We start from the raw sequence: 24,083 nt of genomic DNA, 5'->3' as shown, positions 1-24,083 counted from the left end.
CGCACCCTGCACTCTGTGTCTCACTGCAACACCGCACCCTGCACTCTGTGTCTCACTGCAACACCGCAACCTGCACTCTGTGTCTCACTGCAACACCGCACCCTGCACTCCGTGTCTCACTGCAACACCGCACCCTGCACTCTGTGTCTCACTGCAACACCGCACCCTGCACTCCGTGTCTCACTGCAACACCGCACCCTGCACTCCGTGTCTCACTGCAACACCGCTCCCTGCACTCCGTGTCTCACTGCAACACCGCTCCCTGCACTCCGTGTCTCACTGCAACACCGCACCCTGCACTCCGTGTCTCACTGCAACACCGCACCCTGCACTCCGTGTCTCACTGCAACACCGCACCCTGCACTCTGTGTCTCACTGTAACACCGCACCCTGCACTCTGTGTCTCACTGTAACACCACTCCCTGCACTCTGTGTCTCACTGTAACACCGCACCCTGCACTCTGTTTCTCACTGTAACACCGCATCCTGTGCTCTGTGTCTCACTGTAACACCACTCCCTGCACTCTGTGTCTCACTGTAACACCGCACCCTGCACTCTGTGTCTCACTGTAACACCGCACCCTGCACTCTGTGTCTCACTGTAACACCGCACCCTGCACTCTGTGTCTCACTGTAACACCGCACCCTGCACTCTGTGTCTCACTGTAACACCGCACCCTGCACTCTGTGTCTCACTGTAACACCACTCCCTGCACTCTGTGTCTCACTGTAACACCGCACCCTGCACTCTGTTTCTCACTGTAACACCGCATCCCGTGCTCTGTATCTCACTGTAACACCACTCCCTGCACTCTGTGCCTCACTGTAACACCGCACCCTGCACTCTGTGTCTCACTGTAACACCGCACCCTGCTCTCTGTGTCTCACTGTAACACCCCACCCTGCACTCTGTGTCTCACTGCAACACCGCACCCTGCACTCTGTGTCTCACTGTAACACCACTCCCTGCACTCTGTGTCTCACTGTAACACCGCACCCTGCACTCTGTTTCTCACTGTAACACCGCATCCTGTGCTCTGTGTCTCACTGTAACACCGCACCCTGCACTCTGTGTCTCACTGTAACACCACTCCCTGCACTCTGTGTCTCACTGTAACACCGCACCCTGCACTCTGTTTCTCACTGTAACACCGCATCCTGTGCTCTGTGTCTCACTGTAACACCGCACCCTGCACTCTGTGTCTCACTGTAACACCACTCCCTGCACTCTGTGTCTCACTGTAACACCGCACCCTGCACTCTGTTTCTCACTGTAACACCGCATCCTGTGCTCTGTGTCTCACTGTAACACCGCTCCCTGCACTCTGTGCCTCACTGTAACACCGCACCCTGCACTCTGTGTCTCACTGTAACACCGCACCCTGCTCTCTGTGTCTCACTGTAACACCCCACCCTGCACTCTGTGTCTCACTGTAACACCCCACCCTGCACTCTGTGTCTCACTGCAACACCGCACCCTGCACTCTGTGTCTCACTGCAACACCGCACCCTGCACTCTGTGTCTCACTGCAACACCGCAACCTGCACTCTGTGTCTCACTGTAACACCGCACCCTGCACTCTGTTTCTCACTGTAACACCGCATCCTGTGCTCTGTGTCTCACTGTAACACCGCTCCCTGCACTCTGTGCCTCACTGTAACACCGCACCCTGCACTCTGTGTCTCACTGTAACACCGCACCCTGCTCTCTGTGTCTCACTGTAACACCCCACCCTGCACTCTGTGTCTCACTGTAACACCCCACCCTGCACTCTGTGTCTCACTGCAACACCGCACCCTGCACTCTGTGTCTCACTGCAACACCGCACCCTGCACTCTGTGTCTCACTGCAACACCGCAACCTGCACTCTGTGTCTCACTGCAACACCGCACCCTGCACTCTGTGTCTCACTGCAACACCGCACCCTGCACTCTGTGTCTCACTGCAACACCGCACCCTGCACTCCGTGTCTCACTGCAACACCGCTCCCTGCACTGCGTGTCTCACTGCAACACCGCTCCCTGCACTCCGTGTCTCACTGCAACACCGCACCCTGCACTCCGTGTCTCACTGCAACACCGCACCCTGCACTCCGTGTCTCACTGCAACACCGCACCCTGCACTCCGCGTCTCACTGCAACACCGCACCCTGCACTCCGTGTCTCACTGCAACACCGCACCCTGCACTCCGTGTCTCACTGTAACACCGCACCCTGCACTCCGTGTCTCACTGCAACACCGCACCCTGCACTCCGTGTCTCACTGCAACACCGCACCCTGCACTCCGTGTCTCACTGCAACACCGCACCCTGCACTCCGTGTCTCACTGCAACACCGCACCCTGCACTCTGTGTCTCACTGTAACACCGCACCCTGCACTCTGTGTCTCACTGGAACACCGCACCCTGCACTCTGTGTCTCACTGCAACACCGCACCCTGCACTCTGTGTCTCACTGCAACACCGCACCCTGCACTCCGTGTCTCACTGCAACACCGCACCCTGCACTCCGTGTCTCACTGCAACACCGCTCCCTGCACTCCGTGTCTCACTGCAACACCACTCCCTGCACTCCGTGTCTCACTGCAACACCGCACCCTGCACTCCGTGTCTCACTGCAACACCGCACCCTGCACTCCGTGTCTCACTGCAACACCGCACCCTGCACTCCGTGTCTCACTGCAACACCGCTCCCTGCACTCCGTGTCTCACTGCAACACCGCACCCTGCACTCCGTGTCTCACTGCAACACCGCACCCTGCACTCTGTGTCTCACTGCAACACCGCACCCTGCACTCCGTGTCTCACTGCAACACCGCTCCCTGCACTCCGTGTCTCACTGCAACACCGCTCCCTGCACTCCGTGTCTCACTGCAACACCGCACCCTGCACTCCGTGTCTCACTGCAACACCGCACCCTGCACTCCGTGTCTCACTGCAACACCGCACCCTGCACTCTGTGTCTCACTGTAACACCGCACCCTGCACTCTGTGTCTCACTGTAACACCACTCCCTGCACTCTGTGTCTCACTGTAACACCGCACCCTGCACTCTGTTTCTCACTGTAACACCGCATCCTGTGCTCTGTGTCTCACTGTAACACCACTCCCTGCACTCTGTGTCTCACTGTAACACCGCACCCTGCACTCTGTGTCTCACTGTAACACCGCACCCTGCACTCTGTGTCTCACTGTAACACCGCACCCTGCACTCTGTGTCTCACTGTAACACCGCACCCTGCACTCTGTGTCTCACTGTAACACCGCACCCTGCACTCTGTGTCTCACTGTAACACCACTCCCTGCACTCTGTGTCTCACTGTAACACCGCACCCTGCACTCTGTTTCTCACTGTCACACCGCATCCTGTGCTCTGTGTCTCACTGTAACACATCTCCCTGCACTCTGTGTCTCACTGTAACACCGCACCCTGCACTCTGTGTCTCACTGTAACACCGCACCCTGCACTCTGTGTCTCACTGTAACACCGCACCCTGCACTCTGTGTCTCACTGTAACACCGCACCCTGCACTCTGTGTCTCACTGTAACACCGCACCCTGCACTCTGTGTCTCACTGTAACACCACTCCCTGCACTCTGTGTCTCACTGTAACACCGCACCCTGCACTCTGTTTCTCACTGTAACACCGCATCCCGTGCTCTGTATCTCACTGTAACACCACTCCCTGCACTCTGTGCCTCACTGTAACACCGCACCCTGCACTCTGTGTCTCACTGTAACACCGCACCCTGCTCTCTGTGTCTCACTGTAACACCCCACCCTGCACTCTGGGTCTCACTGCAACACCGCACCCTGCACTCTGTGTCTCACTGTAACACCACTCCCTGCACTCTGTGTCTCACTGTAACACCGCACCCTGCACTCTGTTTCTCACTGTAACACCGCATCCTGTGCTCTGTGTCTCACTGTAACACCGCTCCCTGCACTCTGTGCCTCACTGTAACACCGCACCCTGCACTCTGTGTCTCACTGTAACACCGCACCCTGCTCTCTGTGTCTCACTGTAACACCCCACCCTGCACTCTGTGTCTCACTGTAACACCCCACCCTGCACTCTGTGTCTCACTGCAACACCGCACCCTGCACTCTGTGTCTCACTGCAACACCGCACCCTGCACTCTGTGTCTCACTGCAACACCGCAACCTGCACTCTGTGTCTCACTGCAACACCGCACCCTGCACTCCGTGTCTCACTGCAACACCGCACCCTGCACTCTGTGTCTCACTGCAACACCGCACCCTGCACTCCGTGTCTCACTGCAACACCGCACCCTGCACTCCGTGTCTCACTGCAACACCGCTCCCTGCACTCCGTGTCTCACTGCAACACCGCTCCCTGCACTCCGTGTCTCACTGCAACACCGCACCCTGCACTCCGTGTCTCACTGCAACACCGCACCCTGCACTCCGTGTCTCACTGCAACACCGCACCCTGCACTCTGTGTCTCACTGTAACACCGCACCCTGCACTCTGTGTCTCACTGTAACACCACTCCCTGCACTCTGTGTCTCACTGTAACACCGCACCCTGCACTCTGTTTCTCACTGTAACACCGCATCCTGTGCTCTGTGTCTCACTGTAACACCACTCCCTGCACTCTGTGTCTCACTGTAACACCGCACCCTGCACTCTGTGTCTCACTGTAACACCGCATCCTGCACTCTGTGTCTCACTGTAACACCGCACCCTGCACTCTGTGTCTCACTGTAACACCGCACCCTGCACTCTGTGTCTCACTGTAACACCGCACCCTGCACTCTGTGTCTCACTGTAACACCACTCCCTGCACTCTGTGTCTCACTGTAACACCGCACCCTGCACTCTGTTTCTCACTGTAACACCGCATCCCGTGCTCTGTATCTCACTGTAACACCACTCCCTGCACTCTGTGCCTCACTGTAACACCGCACCCTGCACTCTGTGTCTCACTGTAACACCGCACCCTGCTCTCTGTGTCTCACTGTAACACCCCACCCTGCACTCTGTGTCTCACTGCAACACCGCACCCTGCACTCTGTGTCTCACTGTAACACCACTCCCTGCACTCTGTGTCTCACTGTAACACCGCACCCTGCACTCTGTTTCTCACTGTAACACCGCATCCTGTGCTCTGTGTCTCACTGTAACACCGCACCCTGCACTCTGTGTCTCACTGTAACACCACTCCCTGCACTCTGTGTCTCACTGTAACACCGCACCCTGCACTCTGTTTCTCACTGTAACACCGCATCCTGTGCTCTGTGTCTCACTGTAACACCGCACCCTGCACTCTGTGTCTCACTGTAACACCACTCCCTGCACTCTGTGTCTCACTGTAACACCGCACCCTGCACTCTGTTTCTCACTGTAACACCGCATCCTGTGCTCTGTGTCTCACTGTAACACCGCTCCCTGCACTCTGTGCCTCACTGTAACACCGCACCCTGCACTCTGTGTCTCACTGTAACACCGCACCCTGCTCTCTGTGTCTCACTGTAACACCCCACCCTGCACTCTGTGTCTCACTGTAACACCCCACCCTGCACTCTGTGTCTCACTGCAACACCGCACCCTGCACTCTGTGTCTCACTGCAACACCGCACCCTGCACTCTGTGTCTCACTGCAACACCGCAACCTGCACTCTGTGTCTCACTGTAACACCGCACCCTGCACTCTGTTTCTCACTGTAACACCGCATCCTGTGCTCTGTGTCTCACTGTAACACCGCTCCCTGCACTCTGTGCCTCACTGTAACACCGCACCCTGCACTCTGTGTCTCACTGTAACACCGCACCCTGCTCTCTGTGTCTCACTGTAACACCCCACCCTGCACTCTGTGTCTCACTGTAACACCCCACCCTGCACTCTGTGTCTCACTGCAACACCGCACCCTGCACTCTGTGTCTCACTGCAACACCGCACCCTGCACTCTGTGTCTCACTGCAACACCGCAACCTGCACTCTGTGTCTCACTGCAACACCGCACCCTGCACTCTGTGTCTCACTGCAACACCGCACCCTGCACTCTGTGTCTCACTGCAACACCGCACCCTGCACTCCGTGTCTCACTGCAACACCGCTCCCTGCACTGCGTGTCTCACTGCAACACCGCTCCCTGCACTCCGTGTCTCACTGCAACACCGCACCCTGCACTCCGTGTCTCACTGCAACACCGCACCCTGCACTCCGTGTCTCACTGCAACACCGCACCCTGCACTCCGCGTCTCACTGCAACACCGCACCCTGCACTCCGTGTCTCACTGCAACACCGCACCCTGCACTCCGTGTCTCACTGTAACACCGCACCCTGCACTCCGTGTCTCACTGCAACACCGCACCCTGCACTCCGTGTCTCACTGCAACACCGCACCCTGCACTCCGTGTCTCACTGCAACACCGCACCCTGCACTCCGTGTCTCACTGCAACACCGCACCCTGCACTCTGTGTCTCACTGTAACACCGCACCCTGCACTCTGTGTCTCACTGGAACACCGCACCCTGCACTCTGTGTCTCACTGCAACACCGCACCCTGCACTCTGTGTCTCACTGCAACACCGCACCCTGCACTCCGTGTCTCACTGCAACACCGCACCCTGCACTCCGTGTCTCACTGCAACACCGCTCCCTGCACTCCGTGTCTCACTGCAACACCACTCCCTGCACTCCGTGTCTCACTGCAACACCGCACCCTGCACTCCGTGTCTCACTGCAACACCGCACCCTGCACTCCGTGTCTCACTGCAACACCGCACCCTGCACTCCGTGTCTCACTGCAACACCGCTCCCTGCACTCCGTGTCTCACTGCAACACCGCACCCTGCACTCCGTGTCTCACTGCAACACCGCACCCTGCACTCTGTGTCTCACTGCAACACCGCACCCTGCACTCCGTGTCTCACTGCAACACCGCTCCCTGCACTCCGTGTCTCACTGCAACACCGCTCCCTGCACTCCGTGTCTCACTGCAACACCGCACCCTGCACTCCGTGTCTCACTGCAACACCGCACCCTGCACTCCGTGTCTCACTGCAACACCGCACCCTGCACTCTGTGTCTCACTGTAACACCGCACCCTGCACTCTGTGTCTCACTGTAACACCACTCCCTGCACTCTGTGTCTCACTGTAACACCGCACCCTGCACTCTGTTTCTCACTGTAACACCGCATCCTGTGCTCTGTGTCTCACTGTAACACCACTCCCTGCACTCTGTGTCTCACTGTAACACCGCACCCTGCACTCTGTGTCTCACTGTAACACCGCACCCTGCACTCTGTGTCTCACTGTAACACCGCACCCTGCACTCTGTGTCTCACTGTAACACCGCACCCTGCACTCTGTGTCTCACTGTAACACCGCACCCTGCACTCTGTGTCTCACTGTAACACCACTCCCTGCACTCTGTGTCTCACTGTAACACCGCACCCTGCACTCTGTTTCTCACTGTAACACCGCATCCCGTGCTCTGTATCTCACTGTAACACCACTCCCTGCACTCTGTGCCTCACTGTAACACCGCACCCTTCACTCTGTGTCTCACTGTAACACCGCACCCTGCTCTCTGTGTCTCACTGTAACACCCCACCCTGCACTCTGTGTCTCACTGCAACACCGCACCCTGCACTCTGTGTCTCACTGTAACACCACTCCCTGCACTCTGTGTCTCACTGTAACACCGCACCCTGCACTCTGTTTCTCACTGTAACACCGCATCCTGTGCTCTGTGTCTCACTGTAACACCGCACCCTGCACTCTGTGTCTCACTGTAACACCACTCCCTGCACTCTGTGTCTCACTGTAACACCGCACCCTGCACTCTGTTTCTCACTGTAACACCGCATCCTGTGCTCTGTGTCTCACTGTAACACCGCACCCTGCACTCTGTGTCTCACTGTAACACCACTCCCTGCACTCTGTGTCTCACTGTAACACCGCACCCTGCACTCTGTTTCTCACTGTAACACCGCATCCTGTGCTCTGTGTCTCACTGTAACACCGCTCCCTGCACTCTGTGCCTCACTGTAACACCGCACCCTGCACTCTGTGTCTCACTGTAACACCGCACCCTGCTCTCTGTGTCTCACTGTAACACCCCACCCTGCACTCTGTGTCTCACTGTAACACCCCACCCTGCACTCTGTGTCTCACTGCAACACCGCACCCTGCACTCTGTGTCTCACTGCAACACCGCACCCTGCACTCTGTGTCTCACTGCAACACCGCAACCTGCACTCTGTGTCTCACTGCAACACCGCACCCTGCACTCTGTGTCTCACTGCAACACCGCACCCTGCACTCTGTGTCTCACTGCAACACCGCACCCTGCACTCCGTGTCTCACTGCAACACCGCTCCCTGCACTGCGTGTCTCACTGCAACACCGCTCCCTGCACTCCGTGTCTCACTGCAACACCGCACCCTGCACTCCGTGTCTCACTGCAACACCGCACCCTGCACTCCGTGTCTCACTGCAACACCGCACCCTGCACTCCGCGTCTCACTGCAACACCGCACCCTGCACTCCGTGTCTCACTGCAACACCGCACCCTGCACTCCGTGTCTCACTGTAACACCGCACCCTGCACTCCGTGTCTCACTCCAACACCGCACCCTGCACTCCGTGTCTCACTGCAACACCGCACCCTGCACTCCGTGTCTCACTGCAACACCGCACCCTGCACTCCGTGTCTCACTGTAACACCGCACCCTGCACTCCGTGTCTCACTGCAACACCGCACCCTGCACTCCGTGTCTCACTGCAACACCGCACCCTGCACTCCGTGTCTCACTGCAACACCGCACCCTGCACTCCGTGTCTCACTGCAACACCGCACCCTGCACTCTGTGTCTCACTGTAACACCGCACCCTGCACTCTGTGTCTCACTGGAACACCGCACCCTGCACTCTGTGTCTCACTGCAACACCGCACCCTGCACTCTGTGTCTCACTGCAACACCGCACCCTGCACTCCGTGTCTCACTGCAACACCGCACCCTGCACTCCGTGTCTCACTGCAACACCGCTCCCTGCACTCCGTGTCTCACTGCAACACCGCTCCCTGCACTCCGTGTCTCACTGCAACACCGCACCCTGCACTCCGTGTCTCACTGCAACACCGCACCCTGCACTCCGTGTCTCACTGCAACACCGCACCCTGCACTCCGTGTCTCACTGCAACACCGCTCCCTGCACTCCGTGTCTCACTGCAACACCGCACCCTGCACTCCGTGTCTCACTGCAACACCGCACCCTGCACTCTGTGTCTCACTGCAACACCGCACCCTGCACTCCGTGTCTCACTGCAACACCGCTCCCTGCACTCCGTGTCTCACTGCAACACCGCTCCCTGCACTCCGTGTCTCACTGCAACACCGCACCCTGCACTCCGTGTCTCACTGCAACACCGCACCCTGCACTCCGTGTCTCACTGCAACACCGCACCCTGCACTCTGTGTCTCACTGTAACACCGCACCCTGCACTCTGTGTCTCACTGTAACACCACTCCCTGCACTCTGTGTCTCACTGTAACACCGCACCCTGCACTCTGTTTCTCACTGTAACACCGCATCCTGTGCTCTGTGTCTCACTGTAACACCACTCCCTGCACTCTGTGTCTCACTGTAACACCGCACCCTGCACTCTGTGTCTCACTGTAACACCGCACCCTGCACTCTGTGTCTCACTGTAACACCGCACCCTGCACTCTGTGTCTCACTGTAACACCGCACCCTGCACTCTGTGTCTCACTGTAACACCGCACCCTGCACTCTGTGTCTCACTGTAACACCACTCCCTGCACTCTGTGTCTCACTGTAACACCGCACCCTGCACTCTGTTTCTCACTGTAACACCGCATCCCGTGCTCTGTATCTCACTGTAACACCACTCCCTGCACTCTGTGCCTCACTGTAACACCGCACCCTTCACTCTGTGTCTCACTGTAACACCGCACCCTGCTCTCTGTGTCTCACTGTAACACCCCACCCTGCACTCTGTGTCTCACTGCAACACCGCACCCTGCACTCTGTGTCTCACTGTAACACCACTCCCTGCACTCTGTGTCTCACTGTAACACCGCACCCTGCACTCTGTTTCTCACTGTAACACCGCATCCTGTGCTCTGTGTCTCACTGTAACACCGCACCCTGCACTCTGTGTCTCACTGTAACACCACTCCCTGCACTCTGTGTCTCACTGTAACACCGCACCCTGCACTCTGTTTCTCACTGTAACACCGCATCCTGTGCTCTGTGTCTCACTGTAACACCGCACCCTGCACTCTGTGTCTCACTGTAACACCACTCCCTGCACTCTGTGTCTCACTGTAACACCGCACCCTGCACTCTGTTTCTCACTGTAACACCGCATCCTGTGCTCTGTGTCTCACTGTAACACCGCTCCCTGCACTCTGTGCCTCACTGTAACACCGCACCCTGCACTCTGTGTCTCACTGTAACACCGCACCCTGCTCTCTGTGTCTCACTGTAACACCCCACCCTGCACTCTGTGTCTCACTGTAACACCCCACCCTGCACTCTGTGTCTCACTGCAACACCGCACCCTGCACTCTGTGTCTCACTGCAACACCGCACCCTGCACTCTGTGTCTCACTGCAACACCGCAACCTGCACTCTGTGTCTCACTGCAACACCGCACCCTGCACTCTGTGTCTCACTGCAACACCGCACCCTGCACTCTGTGTCTCACTGCAACACCGCACCCTGCACTCCGTGTCTCACTGCAACACCGCTCCCTGCACTGCGTGTCTCACTGCAACACCGCTCCCTGCACTCCGTGTCTCACTGCAACACCGCACCCTGCACTCCGTGTCTCACTGCAACACCGCACCCTGCACTCCGTGTCTCACTGCAACACCGCACCCTGCACTCCGCGTCTCACTGCAACACCGCACCCTGCACTCCGTGTCTCACTGCAACACCGCACCCTGCACTCCGTGTCTCACTGTAACACCGCACCCTGCACTCCGTGTCTCACTGCAACACCGCACCCTGCACTCCGTGTCTCACTGCAACACCGCACCCTGCACTCCGTGTCTCACTGCAACACCGCACCCTGCACTCCGTGTCTCACTGCAACACCGCACCCTGCACTCTGTGTCTCACTGTAACACCGCACCCTGCACTCTGTGTCTCACTGGAACACCGCACCCTGCACTCTGTGTCTCACTGCAACACCGCACCCTGCACTCTGTGTCTCACTGTAACACCACTCCCTGCACTCTGTGTCTCACTGTAACACCGCACCCTGCACTCTGTTTCTCACTGTAACACCGCATCCTGTGCTCTGTGTCTCACTGTAACACCGCACCCTGCACTCTGTGTCTCACTGTAACACCACTCCCTGCACTCTGTGTCTCACTGTAACACCGCACCCTGCACTCTGTTTCTCACTGTAACACCGCATCCTGTGCTCTGTGTCTCACTGTAACACCGCTCCCTGCACTCTGTGCCTCACTGTAACACCGCACCCTGCACTCTGTGTCTCACTGTAACACCGCACCCTGCTCTCTGTGTCTCACTGTAACACCCCACCCTGCACTCTGTGTCTCACTGTAACACCCCACCCTGCACTCTGTGTCTCACTGCAACACCGCACCCTGCACTCTGTGTCTCACTGCAACACCGCACCCTGCACTCTGTGTCTCACTGCAACACCGCAACCTGCACTCTGTGTCTCACTGTAACACCGCACCCTGCACTCTGTTTCTCACTGTAACACCGCATCCTGTGCTCTGTGTCTCACTGTAACACCGCTCCCTGCACTCTGTGCCTCACTGTAACACCGCACCCTGCACTCTGTGTCTCACTGTAACACCGCACCCTGCTCTCTGTGTCTCACTGTAACACCCCACCCTGCACTCTGTGTCTCACTGTAACACCCCACCCTGCACTCTGTGTCTCACTGCAACACCGCACCCTGCACTCTGTGTCTCACTGCAACACCGCACCCTGCACTCTGTGTCTCACTGCAACACCGCAACCTGCACTCTGTGTCTCACTGCAACACCGCACCCTGCACTCTGTGTCTCACTGCAACACCGCACCCTGCACTCTGTGTCTCACTGCAACACCGCACCCTGCACTCCGTGTCTCACTGCAACACCGCTCCCTGCACTGCGTGTCTCACTGCAACACCGCTCCCTGCACTCCGTGTCTCACTGCAACACCGCACCCTGCACTCCGTGTCTCACTGCAACACCGCACCCTGCACTCCGTGTCTCACTGCAACACCGCACCCTGCACTCCGCGTCTCACTGCAACACCGCACCCTGCACTCCGTGTCTCACTGCAACACCGCACCCTGCACTCCGTGTCTCACTGTAACACCGCACCCTGCACTCCGTGTCTCACTGCAACACCGCACCCTGCACTCCGTGTCTCACTGCAACACCGCACCCTGCACTCCGTGTCTCACTGCAACACCGCACCCTGCACTCCGTGTCTCACTGCAACACCGCACCCTGCACTCTGTGTCTCACTGTAACACCGCACCCTGCACTCTGTGTCTCACTGGAACACCGCACCCTGCACTCTGTGTCTCACTGCAACACCGCACCCTGCACTCTGTGTCTCACTGCAACACCGCACCCTGCACTCCGTGTCTCACTGCAACACCGCACCCTGCACTCCGTGTCTCACTGCAACACCGCTCCCTGCACTCCGTGTCTCACTGCAACACCGCTCCCTGCACTCCGTGTCTCACTGCAACACCGCACCCTGCACTCCGTGTCTCACTGCAACACCGCACCCTGCACTCCGTGTCTCACTGCAACACCGCACCCTGCACTCCGTGTCTCACTGCAACACCGCTCCCTGCACTCCGTGTCTCACTGCAACACCGCACCCTGCACTCCGTGTCTCACTGCAACACCGCACCCTGCACTCTGTGTCTCACTGCAACACCGCACCCTGCACTCCGTGTCTCACTGCAACACCGCTCCCTGCACTCCGTGTCTCACTGCAACACCGCTCCCTGCACTCCGTGTCTCACTGCAACACCGCACCCTGCACTCCGTGTCTCACTGCAACACCACACCCTGCACTCCGTGTCTCACTGCAACACCGCACCCTGCACTCTGTGTCTCACTGTAACACCGCACCCTGCACTCTGTGTCTCACTGTAACACCACTCCCTGCACTCTGTGTCTCACTGTAACACCGCACCCTGCACTCTGTTTCTCACTGTAACACCGCATCCTGTGCTCTGTGTCTCACTGTAACACCACTCCCTGCACTCTGTGTCTCACTGTAACACCGCACCCTGCACTCTGTGTCTCACTGTAACACCGCACCCTGCACTCTGTGTCTCACTGTAACACCGCACCCTGCACTCTGTGTCTCACTGTAACACCGCACCCTGCACTCTGTGTCTCACTGTAACACCGCACCCTGCACTCTGTGTCTCACTGTAACACCACTCCCTGCACTCTGTGTCTCACTGTAACACCGCACCCTGCACTCTGTTTCTCACTGTAACACCGCATCCCGTGCTCTGTATCTCACTGTAACACCACTCCCTGCACTCTGTGCCTCACTGTAACACCGCACCCTGCACTCTGTGTCTCACTGTAACACCGCACCCTGCTCTCTGTGTCTCACTGTAACACCCCACCCTGCACTCTGTGTCTCACTGCAACACCGCACCCTGCACTCTGTGTCTCACTGTAACACCACTCCCTGCACTCTGTGTCTCACTGTAACACCGCACCCTGCACTCTGTTTCTCACTGTAACACCGCATCCTGTGCTCTGTGTCTCACTGTAACACCGCACCCTGCACTCTGTGTCTCACTGTAACACCACTCCCTGCACTCTGTGTCTCACTGTAACACCGCACCCTGCACTCTGTTTCTCACTGTAACACCGCATCCTGTGCTCTGTGTCTCACTGTAACACCGCACCCTGCACTCTGTGTCTCACTGTAACACCACTCCCTGCACTCTGTGTCTCACTGTAACACCGCACCCTGCACTCTGTTTCTCACTGTAACACCGCATCCTGTGCTCTGTGTCTCACTGTAACACCGCTCCCTGCACTCTGTGCCTCACTGTAACACCGCACCCTGCACTCTGTGTCTCACTGTAACACCGCACCCTGCTCTCTGTGTCTCACTGTAACACCCCACCCTGCACTCTGTGTCTCACTGTAACACCCCACCCTGCACTCTGTGTCTCACTGCAACACCGCACCCTGCACTCTGTGTCTCACTGCAACACCGCACCCTGCACTCTGTGTCTCACTGCAACACCGCAACCTGCACTCTGTGTCTCACTGCAACACCGCACCCTGCACTCTGTGTCTCACTGCAACACCGCACCCTGCACTCTGTGTCTCACTGCAACACCGCACCCTGCACTCCGTGTCTCACTGCAACACCGCTCCCTGCACTGCGTGTCTCACTGCAACACCGCTCCCTGCACTCCGTGTCTCACTGCAACACCGCACCCTGCACTCCGTGTCTCACTGCAACACCGCACCCTGCACTCCGTGTCTCACTGCAACACCGCACCCTGCACTCCGCGTCTCACTGCAACACCGCACCCTGCACTCCGTGTCTCACTGCAACACCGCACCCTGCACTCCGTGTCTCACTGTAACACCGCACCCTGCACTCCGTGTCTCACTGCAACACCGCACCCTGCACTCCGTGTCTCACTGCAACACCGCACCCTGCACTCCGTGTCTCACTGCAACACCGCACCCTGCACTCCGTGTCTCACTGCAACACCGCACCCTGCACTCTGTGTCTCACTGTAACACCGCACCCTGCACTCTGTGTCTCACTGGAACACCGCACCCTGCACTCTGTGTCTCACTGCAACACCGCACCCTGCACTCTGTGTCTCACTGCAACACCGCACCCTGCACTCCGTGTCTCACTGCAACACCGCACCCTGCACTCCGTGTCTCACTGCAACACCGCTCCCTGCACTCCGTGTCTCACTGCAACACCGCTCCCTGCACTCCGTGTCTCACTGCAACACCGCACCCTGCACTCCGTGTCTCACTGCAACACCGCACCCTGCACTCCGTGTCTCACTGCAACACCGCACCCTGCACTCCGTGTCTCACTGCAACACCGCTCCCTGCACTCCGTGTCTCACTGCAACACCGCACCCTGCACTCCGTGTCTCACTGCAACACCGCACCCTGCACTCTGTGTCTCACTGCAACACCGCACCCTGCACTCCGTGTCTCACTGCAACACCGCTCCCTGCACTCCGTGTCTCACTGCAACACCGCTCCCTGCACTCCGTGTCTCACTGCAACACCGCACCCTGCACTCCGTGTCTCACTGCAACACCGCACCCTGCACTCCGTGTCTCACTGCAACACCGCACCCTGCACTCCGTGTCTCACTGCAACACCGCACCCTGCACTCTGTGTCTCACTGTAACACCGCACCCTGCACTCTGTGTCTCACTGTAACACCACTCCCTGCACTCTGTGTCTCACTGTAACACCGCACCCTGCACTCTGTTTCTCACTGTAACACCGCATCCTGTGCTCTGTGTCTCACTGTAACACCACTCCCTGCACTCTGTGTCTCACTGTAACACCGCACCCTGCACTCTGTGTCTCACTGTAACACCGCACCCTGCACTCTGTGTCTCACTGTAACACCGCACCCTGCACTCTGTGTCTCACTGTAACACCGCACCCTGCACTCTGTGTCTCACTGTAACACCGCACCCTGCACTCTGTGTCTCACTGTAACACCACTCCCTGCACTCTGTGTCTCACTGTAACACCGCACCCTGCACTCTGTTTCTCACTGTAACACCGCATCCCGTGCTCTGTATCTCACTGTAACACCACTCCCTGCACTCTGTGCCTCACTGTAACACAGCACCCTGCACTCTGTGTCTCACTGTAACACCGCACCCTGCTCTCTGTGTCTCACTGTAACACCCCACCCTGCACTCTGTGTCTCACTGCAACACCGCACCCTGCACTCTGTGTCTCACTGTAACACCACTCCCTGCACTCTGTGTCTCACTGTAACACCGCACCCTGCACTCTGTTTCTCACTGTAACACCGCATCCTGTGCTCTGTGTCTCACTGTAACACCGCTCCCTGCACTCTGTGCCTCACTGTAACACCGCACCCTGCACTCTGTGTCTCACTGTAACACCGCACCCTGCTCTCTGTGTCTCACTGCAACACCGCAACCTGCACTCTGTGTCTCACTGCAACACCGCACCCTGCACTCCGTGTCTCACTGCAACACCGCAACCTGCACTCTGTGTCTCACTGCAACACCGCACCCTGCACTCCGTGTCTCACTGCAACACCGCACCCTGCACTCTGTGTCTCACTGCAACACCGCACCCTGCACTCCGTGTCTCACTGCAACACCGCTCCCTGCACTGCGTGTCTCACTGCAACACCGCTCCCTGCACTCCGTGTCTTACTGCAACACCGCACCCTGCACTCCGTGTCTCACTGCAACACCGCACCCTGCACTCCGTGTCTCACTGCAACACCGCACCCTGCACTCCGCGTCTCACTGCAACACCGCACCCTGCACTCCGTGTCTCACTGCAACACCGCACCCTGCACTCCGTGTCTCACTGTAACACCGCACCCTGCACTCCGTGTCTCACTGCAGCACCGCACCCTGCACTCCGTGTCTCACTGCAACACCGCACCCTGCACTCCGTGTCTCACTGGAACACCGCACCCTGCACTCTGTGTCTCACTGCAACACCGCACCCTGCACTCTGTGTCTCACTGCAACACCGCACCCTGCACTCCGTGTCTCACTGCAACACCGCACCCTGCACTCCGTGTCTCACTGCAACACCGCACCCTGCACTCCGTGTCTCACTGCAACACCGCACCCTGCACTCCGTGTCTCACTGCAACACCGCTCCCTGCACTCCGTGTCTCACTGCAACACCGCTCCCTGCACTCCGTGTCTCACTGCAACACCGCACCCTGCACTCCGTGTCTCACTGCAACACCGCACCCTGCACTCCGTGTCTCACTGCAACACCGCACCCTGCACTCCGTGTCTCACTGCAACACCGCACCCTGCACTCCGTGTCTCACTGCAACACCGCACCCTGCACTCCGTGTCTCACTGCAACACCGCACCCTGCACTCTGTGTCTCACTGTAACACCGCACCCTGCACTCTGTGTCTCACTGTAACACCGCACCCTGCACTCTGTGTCTCACTGTAACACCGCACCCTGCACTCTGTGTCTCACTGTAACACCGCACCCTGCACTCTGTGTCTCACTGTAACACCACTCCCTGCACTCTGTGTCTCACTGTAACACCGCACCCTGCACTCTGTTTCTCACTGTAACACCTCATCCTGTGCTCTGTGTCTCACTGTAACACCGCTCCCTGCACTCTGTGCCTCACTGTAACACCGCACCCTGCACTCTGTGTCTCACTGTAACACCGCACCCTGCTCTCTGTGTCTCACTGTAACACCCCACCCTGCACTCTGTGTCTCACTGTAACACCCCACCCTGCACTCTGTGTCTCACTGCAACACCGCACCCTGCACTCTGTGTCTCACTGCAACACCGCACCCTGCACTCTGTGTCTCACTGTAACACCGCTCCCTGCACTCTGTGCCTCACTGTAACACCGCACCCTGCACTCTGTGTCTCACTGTAACACCGCACCCTGCTCTCTGTGTCTCACTGTAACACCCCACCCTGCACTCTGTGTCTCACTGTAACACCCCACCCTGCACTCTGTGTCTCACTGCAACACCGCACCCTGCACTCTGTGTCTCACTGTAACACCCCACCCTGCACTCTGTGTCTCACTGCAACACCGCACCCTGCACTCTGTGTCTCACTGCAACACCGCACCCTGCACTCTGTGTCTCACTGCAACACCGCTCCCTGCACTCCGTGTCTCACTGCAACACCGCTCCCTGCACTCCGTGTCTCACTGTAACACCGCACCCTGCACTCTGTGTCTCACTGGAACACCGCACCCTGCACTCTGTGTCTCACTGCAACACCGCACCCTGCACTCTGTGTCTCACTGCAACACCGCACCCTGCACTCCGCGTCTCACTGCAACACCGCACCCTGCACACCGCGTCTCACTGCAACACCGCACCCTGCACTCCGTGTCTCACTGCAACACCGCACCCTGCACTCCGTGTCTCACTGCAACACCGCACCCTGCACTCCGTGTCTCACTGCAACACCGCACCCTGCACTCTGTGTCTCACTGTAACACCGCACCCTGCACTCTGTGTCTCACTGTAACACCGCTCCCTGCACTCTGTGTCTCACTGTAACACCACTCCCTGCACTCTGTGTTTCACTGTAACACCGCAACCTGTGCTCTGTGTCTCACTGTAACACCACTCCCTGCGCTCTGTGTCTCACTGTAACACCGCACCCTGCACTCTGTGTATCACTGCAACACCGCACCCTGCACTCTGTGTCTCACTGCAACACCGCTTCCTGCACTCTGTGTCTCTCAGTAACACTGTACCGTACACTCTGTGTCTCACTCTAACACCACACCTTGTATTCTGTGTCTCACTGTAACACCCCACCCTGCACTCTGTGTCTCACTGCAACACCGCACCCTGCACTCTGTGTCTCACTGTAACACCGCACCCTGCACTCTGTGTCTCACTGTAACACCACTCCCTGCACTCTGTGTCTCACTGTAACACCGCACCCTGCACTCTGTTTCTCACTGTAACACCGCATCCTGTGCTCTGTGTCTCACTGTAACACCACTCCCTGCACTCTGTGTCTCACTGTAACACCGCACCCTGCACTCTGTGTCTCACTGTAACACCGCACCCTGCTCTCTGTGTCTCACTGTAACACCCCACCCTGCACTCTGTGTCTCACTGCAACAACCCACCCTGCACTCTGTGTCTCACTGCAACACCCCACACTGCACTCTGTGTCTCACTGCAACACCGCACCTGCACTCTGTGTCTCACTGCAACACCGCACCCTGCACTCTGTGTCTCACTGCAACACCGCACCCTGCACTCTGTGTCTCACTGCAACACCGCACCCTGCACTCTGTGTCTCACTGCAACACCGCACCCTGCACTCCGTGTCTCACTGCAACACCGCTCCCTGCACTCCGTGTCTCACTGCAACACCGCACCCTGCACTCCGTGTCTCACTGCAACACCGCACCCTGCACTCCGTGTCTCACTGCAACACCGCACCCTGCACTCTGTGTCTCACTGCAACACCGCACCCTGCACTCCGTGTCTCACTGCAACACCGCTCCCTGCACTCCGTGTCTCACTGCAACACCGCTCCCTGCACTCCGTGTCTCACTGCAACACCGCACCCTGCACTCCGTGTCTCACTGCAACACCGCACCCTGCACTTCGTGTCTCACTGCAACACCGCACCCTGCACTCCGCGTCTCACTGCAACACCGCACCCTGCACTCCGCGTCTCACTGCAACACCGCACCCTGCACTCCGCGTCTCACTGCAACACCGCACCCTGCACTCCGTGTCTCACTGCAACACCGCACCCTGCACTCCGTGTCTCACTGTAACACCGCACCCTGCACTCTGTGTCTCACTGTAACACCGCACCCTGCACTCTGTGTCTCACTGCAACACCGCACCCTGCACTCTGTGTCTCACTGCAACACCGCACCCTGCACTCTGTGTCTCACTGCAACACCGCACCCTGCACTCCGTGTCTCACTGCAACACCGCACCCTGCACTCCGCGTCTCACTGCAACACCGCACCCTGCACTCCGTGTCTCACTGCAACACCGCACCCTGCACTCCGTGTCTCACTGTAACACCGCACCCTGCACTCCGTGTCTCACTGCAGCACCGCACCCTGCACTCCGTGTCTCACTGCAACACCGCACCCTGCACTCCGTGTCTCACTGGAACACCGCACCCTGCACTCTGTGTCTCACTGCAACACCGCACCCTGCACTCTGTGTCTCACTGCAACACCGCACCCTGCACTCTGTGTCTCACTGCAACACCGCACCCTGCACTCCGTGTCTCACTGCAACACCGCACCCTGCACTCCGTGTCTCACTGCAACACCGCACCCTGCACTCCGTGTCTCACTGCAACACCGCTCCCTGCACTCCGTGTCTCACTGCAACACCGCTCCCTGCACTCCGTGTCTCACTGCAACACCGCACCCTGCACTCCGTGTCTCACTGCAACACCGCACCCTGCACTCCGTGTCTCACTGCAACACCGCACCCTGCACTCCGTGTCTCACTGCAACACCGCACCCTGCACTCCGTGTCTCACTGCAACACCGCACCCTGCACTCCGTGTCTCACTGCAACACCGCACCCTGCACTCTGTGTCTCACTGTAACACCGCACCCTGCACTCTGTGTCTCACTGTAACACCGCACCCTGCACTCTGTGTCTCACTGTAACACCGCACCCTGCACTCTGTGTCTCACTGTAACACCGCACCCTGCACTCTGTGTCTCACTGTAACACCACTCCCTGCACTCTGTGTCTCACTGTAACACCGCACCCTGCACTCTGTTTCTCACTGTAACACCGCATCCTGTGCTCTGTGTCTCACTGTAACACCGCTCCCTGCACTCTGTGCCTCACTGTAACACCGCACCCTGCACTCTGTGTCTCACTGTAACACCGCACCCTGCTCTCTGTGTCTCACTGTAACACCCCACCCTGCACTCTGTGTCTCACTGTAACACCCCACCCTGCACTCTGTGTCTCACTGCAACACCGCACCCTGCACTCTGTGTCTCACTGCAACACCGCACCCTGCACTCTGTGTCTCACTGCAACACCGCTCCCTGCACTCCGTGTCTCACTGCAACACCGCTCCCTGCATTCCGTGTCTCACTGCAACACCGCACCCTGCACTCCGTGTCTCACTGCAACACCGCACCCTGCACTTCGTGTCTCACTGCAACACCGCACCCTGCACTCCGCGTCTCACTGCAACACCGCACCCTGCACTCCGCGTCTCACTGCAACACCGCACCCTGCACTCCGCATCTCACTGCAACACCGCACCCTGCACTCCGTGTCTCACTGCAACACCGCACCCTGCACTCCGTGTCTCACTGTAACACCGCACCCTGCACTCTGTGTCTCACTGTAACACCGCACCCTGCACTCTGTGTCTCACTGGAACACCGCACCCTGCACTCTGTGTCTCACTGCAACACCGCACCCTGCACTCCGTCTCTCACTGCAACACCGCACCCTGCACTCTGTGTCTCACTGTAACACCGCACCCTGCACTCTGTGTCTCACTGTAACACCGCACCCTGCACTCTGTGTCTCACTGGAACACCGCACCCTGCACTCTGTGTCTCACTGCAACACCGCACCCTGCACTCTGTGTCTCACTGCAACACCGCACCCTGCACTCCGCGTCTCACTGCAACACCGCACCCTGCACACCGCGTCTCACTGCAACACCGCACCCTGCACTCCGTGTCTCACTGCAACACCGCACCCTGCACTCCGTGTCTCACTGCAACACCGCACCCTGCACTCCGTGTCTCACTGCAACACCGCACCCTGCACTCTGTGTCTCACTGCAACACCGCACCCTGCACTCTGTGTCTCACTGCAACACCGCACCCTGCACTCCGTGTCTCACTGCAACACCGCTCCCTGCACTCCGTGTCTCACTGCAACACCGCTCCCTGCACTCCGTGTCTCACTGCAACACCGCACCCTGCACTCCGTGTCTCACTGCAACACCGCACCCTGCACTCCGTGTCTCACTGCAACACCGCACCCTGCACTCCGTGTCTCACTGCAACACCGCACCCTGCACTCCGTGTCTCACTGCAACACCGCACCCTGCACTCCGTGTCTCACTGCAACACCGCACCCTGCACTCTGTGTCTCACTGTAACACCGCACCCTGCACACTGTGTCTCACTGTAACACCGCACCCTGCTCTCCGTGTCTCACTGTAACACCGCACCCTGCACTCCGTGTCTCACTGCAACACCGCACCCTGCACTCCGTGACTCACTGCAACACCGCACCCTGCACTCCGTGTCTCACTGCAACACCGCACCCTGCACTCCGTGCCTCACTGCAACACCGCACCCTGCACTCCGTGTCTCACTGCAACACCGCACCCTGCACTCCGTGTCTCACTGTAACACCGCACCCTGCACTCTGTGTCTCACTGTAACACCGCACCCTGCACTCTGTGTCTCACTGTAACACCGCACCCTGCACTCTGTGTCTCACTGCAACACCGCACCCTGCACTCTGTGTCTCACTGTAACACCGCACCCTGCACTCTGTGTCTCACTGTAACACCGCTCCCTGCACTCTGTGCCTCACTGTAACACCACTCCCTGCACTCTGTGTCTCACTGTAACACCGCAACCTGTGCTCTGTGTCTCACTGTAACACCACTCCCTGCGCTCTGTGTCTCACTGTAACACCGCACCCTGCACTCTGTGTATCACTGCAACACCGCACCCTGCACTCTGTGTCTCACTGCAACACCGCTTCCTGCACTCTGTGTCTCTCAGTAACACTGTACCGTACACTCTGTGTCTCACTCTAACACCACACCTTGTATTCTGTGTCTCACTGTAACACCCCACCCTGCACTCTGTGTCTCACTGCAACACCGCACCCTGCACTCTGTGTCTCACTGTAACACCGCACCCTGCACTCTGTGTCTCACTGTAACACCACTCCCTGCACTCTGTGTCTCACTGTAACACCGCACCCTGCACTCTGTTTCTCACTGTAACACCGCATCCTGTGCTCTGTGTCTCACTGTAACACCCCACCCTGCACTCTGTGTCTCACTGTAACACCCCACCCTGCACTCTGTGTCTCACTGCAACACCGCACCCTGCACTCTGTGTCTCACTGCAACACCGCACCCTGCACTCTGTGTCTCACTGCAACACCGCTCCCTGCACTCCGTGTCTCACTGCAACACCGCTCCCTGCATTCCGTGTCTCACTGCAACACCGCACCCTGCACTCCGTGTCTCACTGCAACACCGCACCCTGCACTTCGTGTCTCACTGCAACACCGCACCCTGCACTCCGCGTCTCACTGCAACACCGCACCCTGCACTCCGCGTCTCACTGCAACACCGCACCCTGCACTCCGCGTCTCACTGCAACACCGCACCCTGCACTCCGTGTCTCACTGCAACACCGCACCCTGCACTCCGTGTCTCACTGTAACACCGCACCCTGCACTCTGTGTCTCACTGTAACACCGCACCCTGCACTCTGTGTCTCACTGGAACACCGCACCCTGCACTCTGTGTCTCACTGCAACACCGCACCCTGCACTCCGTGTCTCACTGCAACACCGCACCCTGCACTCTGTGTCTCACTGTAACACCGCACCCTGCACTCTGTGTCTCACTGTAACACCGCACCCTGCACTCTGTGTCTCACTGGAACACCGCACCCTGCACTCTGTGTCTCACTGCAACACCGCACCCTGCACTCTGTGTCTCACTGCAACACCGCACCCTGCACTCCGCGTCTCACTGCAACACCGCACCCTGCACACCGCGTCTCACTGCAACACCGCACCCTGCACTCCGTGTCTCACTGCAACACCGCACCCTGCACTCCGTGTCTCACTGCAACACCGCACCCTGCACTCCGTGTCTCACTGCAACACCGCACCCTGCACTCTGTGTCTCACTGCAACACCGCACCCTGCACTCTGTGTCTCACTGCAACACCGCACCCTGCACTCCGTGTCTCACTGCAACACCGCTCCCTGCACTCCGTGTCTCACTGCAACACCGCTCCCTGCACTCCGTGTCTCACTGCAACACCGCACCCTGCACTCCGTGTCTCACTGCAACACCGCACCCTGCACTCCGTGTCTCACTGCAACACCGCACCCTGCACTCCGTGTCTCACTGCAACACCGCACCCTGCACTCCGTGTCTCACTGCAACACCGCACCCTGCACTCCGTGTCTCACTGCAACACCGCACCCTGCACTCTGTGTCTCACTGTAACACCGCACCCTGCACACTGTGTCTCACTGTAACACCGCACCCTGCACTCCGTGTCTCACTGTAACACCGCACCCTGCACTCCGTGTC

The sequence above is a fragment of the Narcine bancroftii genome, unplaced genomic scaffold (genome assembly GCF_036971445.1).
Source record: "Narcine bancroftii isolate sNarBan1 unplaced genomic scaffold, sNarBan1.hap1 Scaffold_141, whole genome shotgun sequence".
Taxonomy (NCBI): Eukaryota; Metazoa; Chordata; class Chondrichthyes; order Torpediniformes; family Narcinidae; genus Narcine; species Narcine bancroftii.
The sequence above is the reverse complement of the archived record's forward strand: the minus strand, read 5'-3'. Positions refer to the sequence as shown.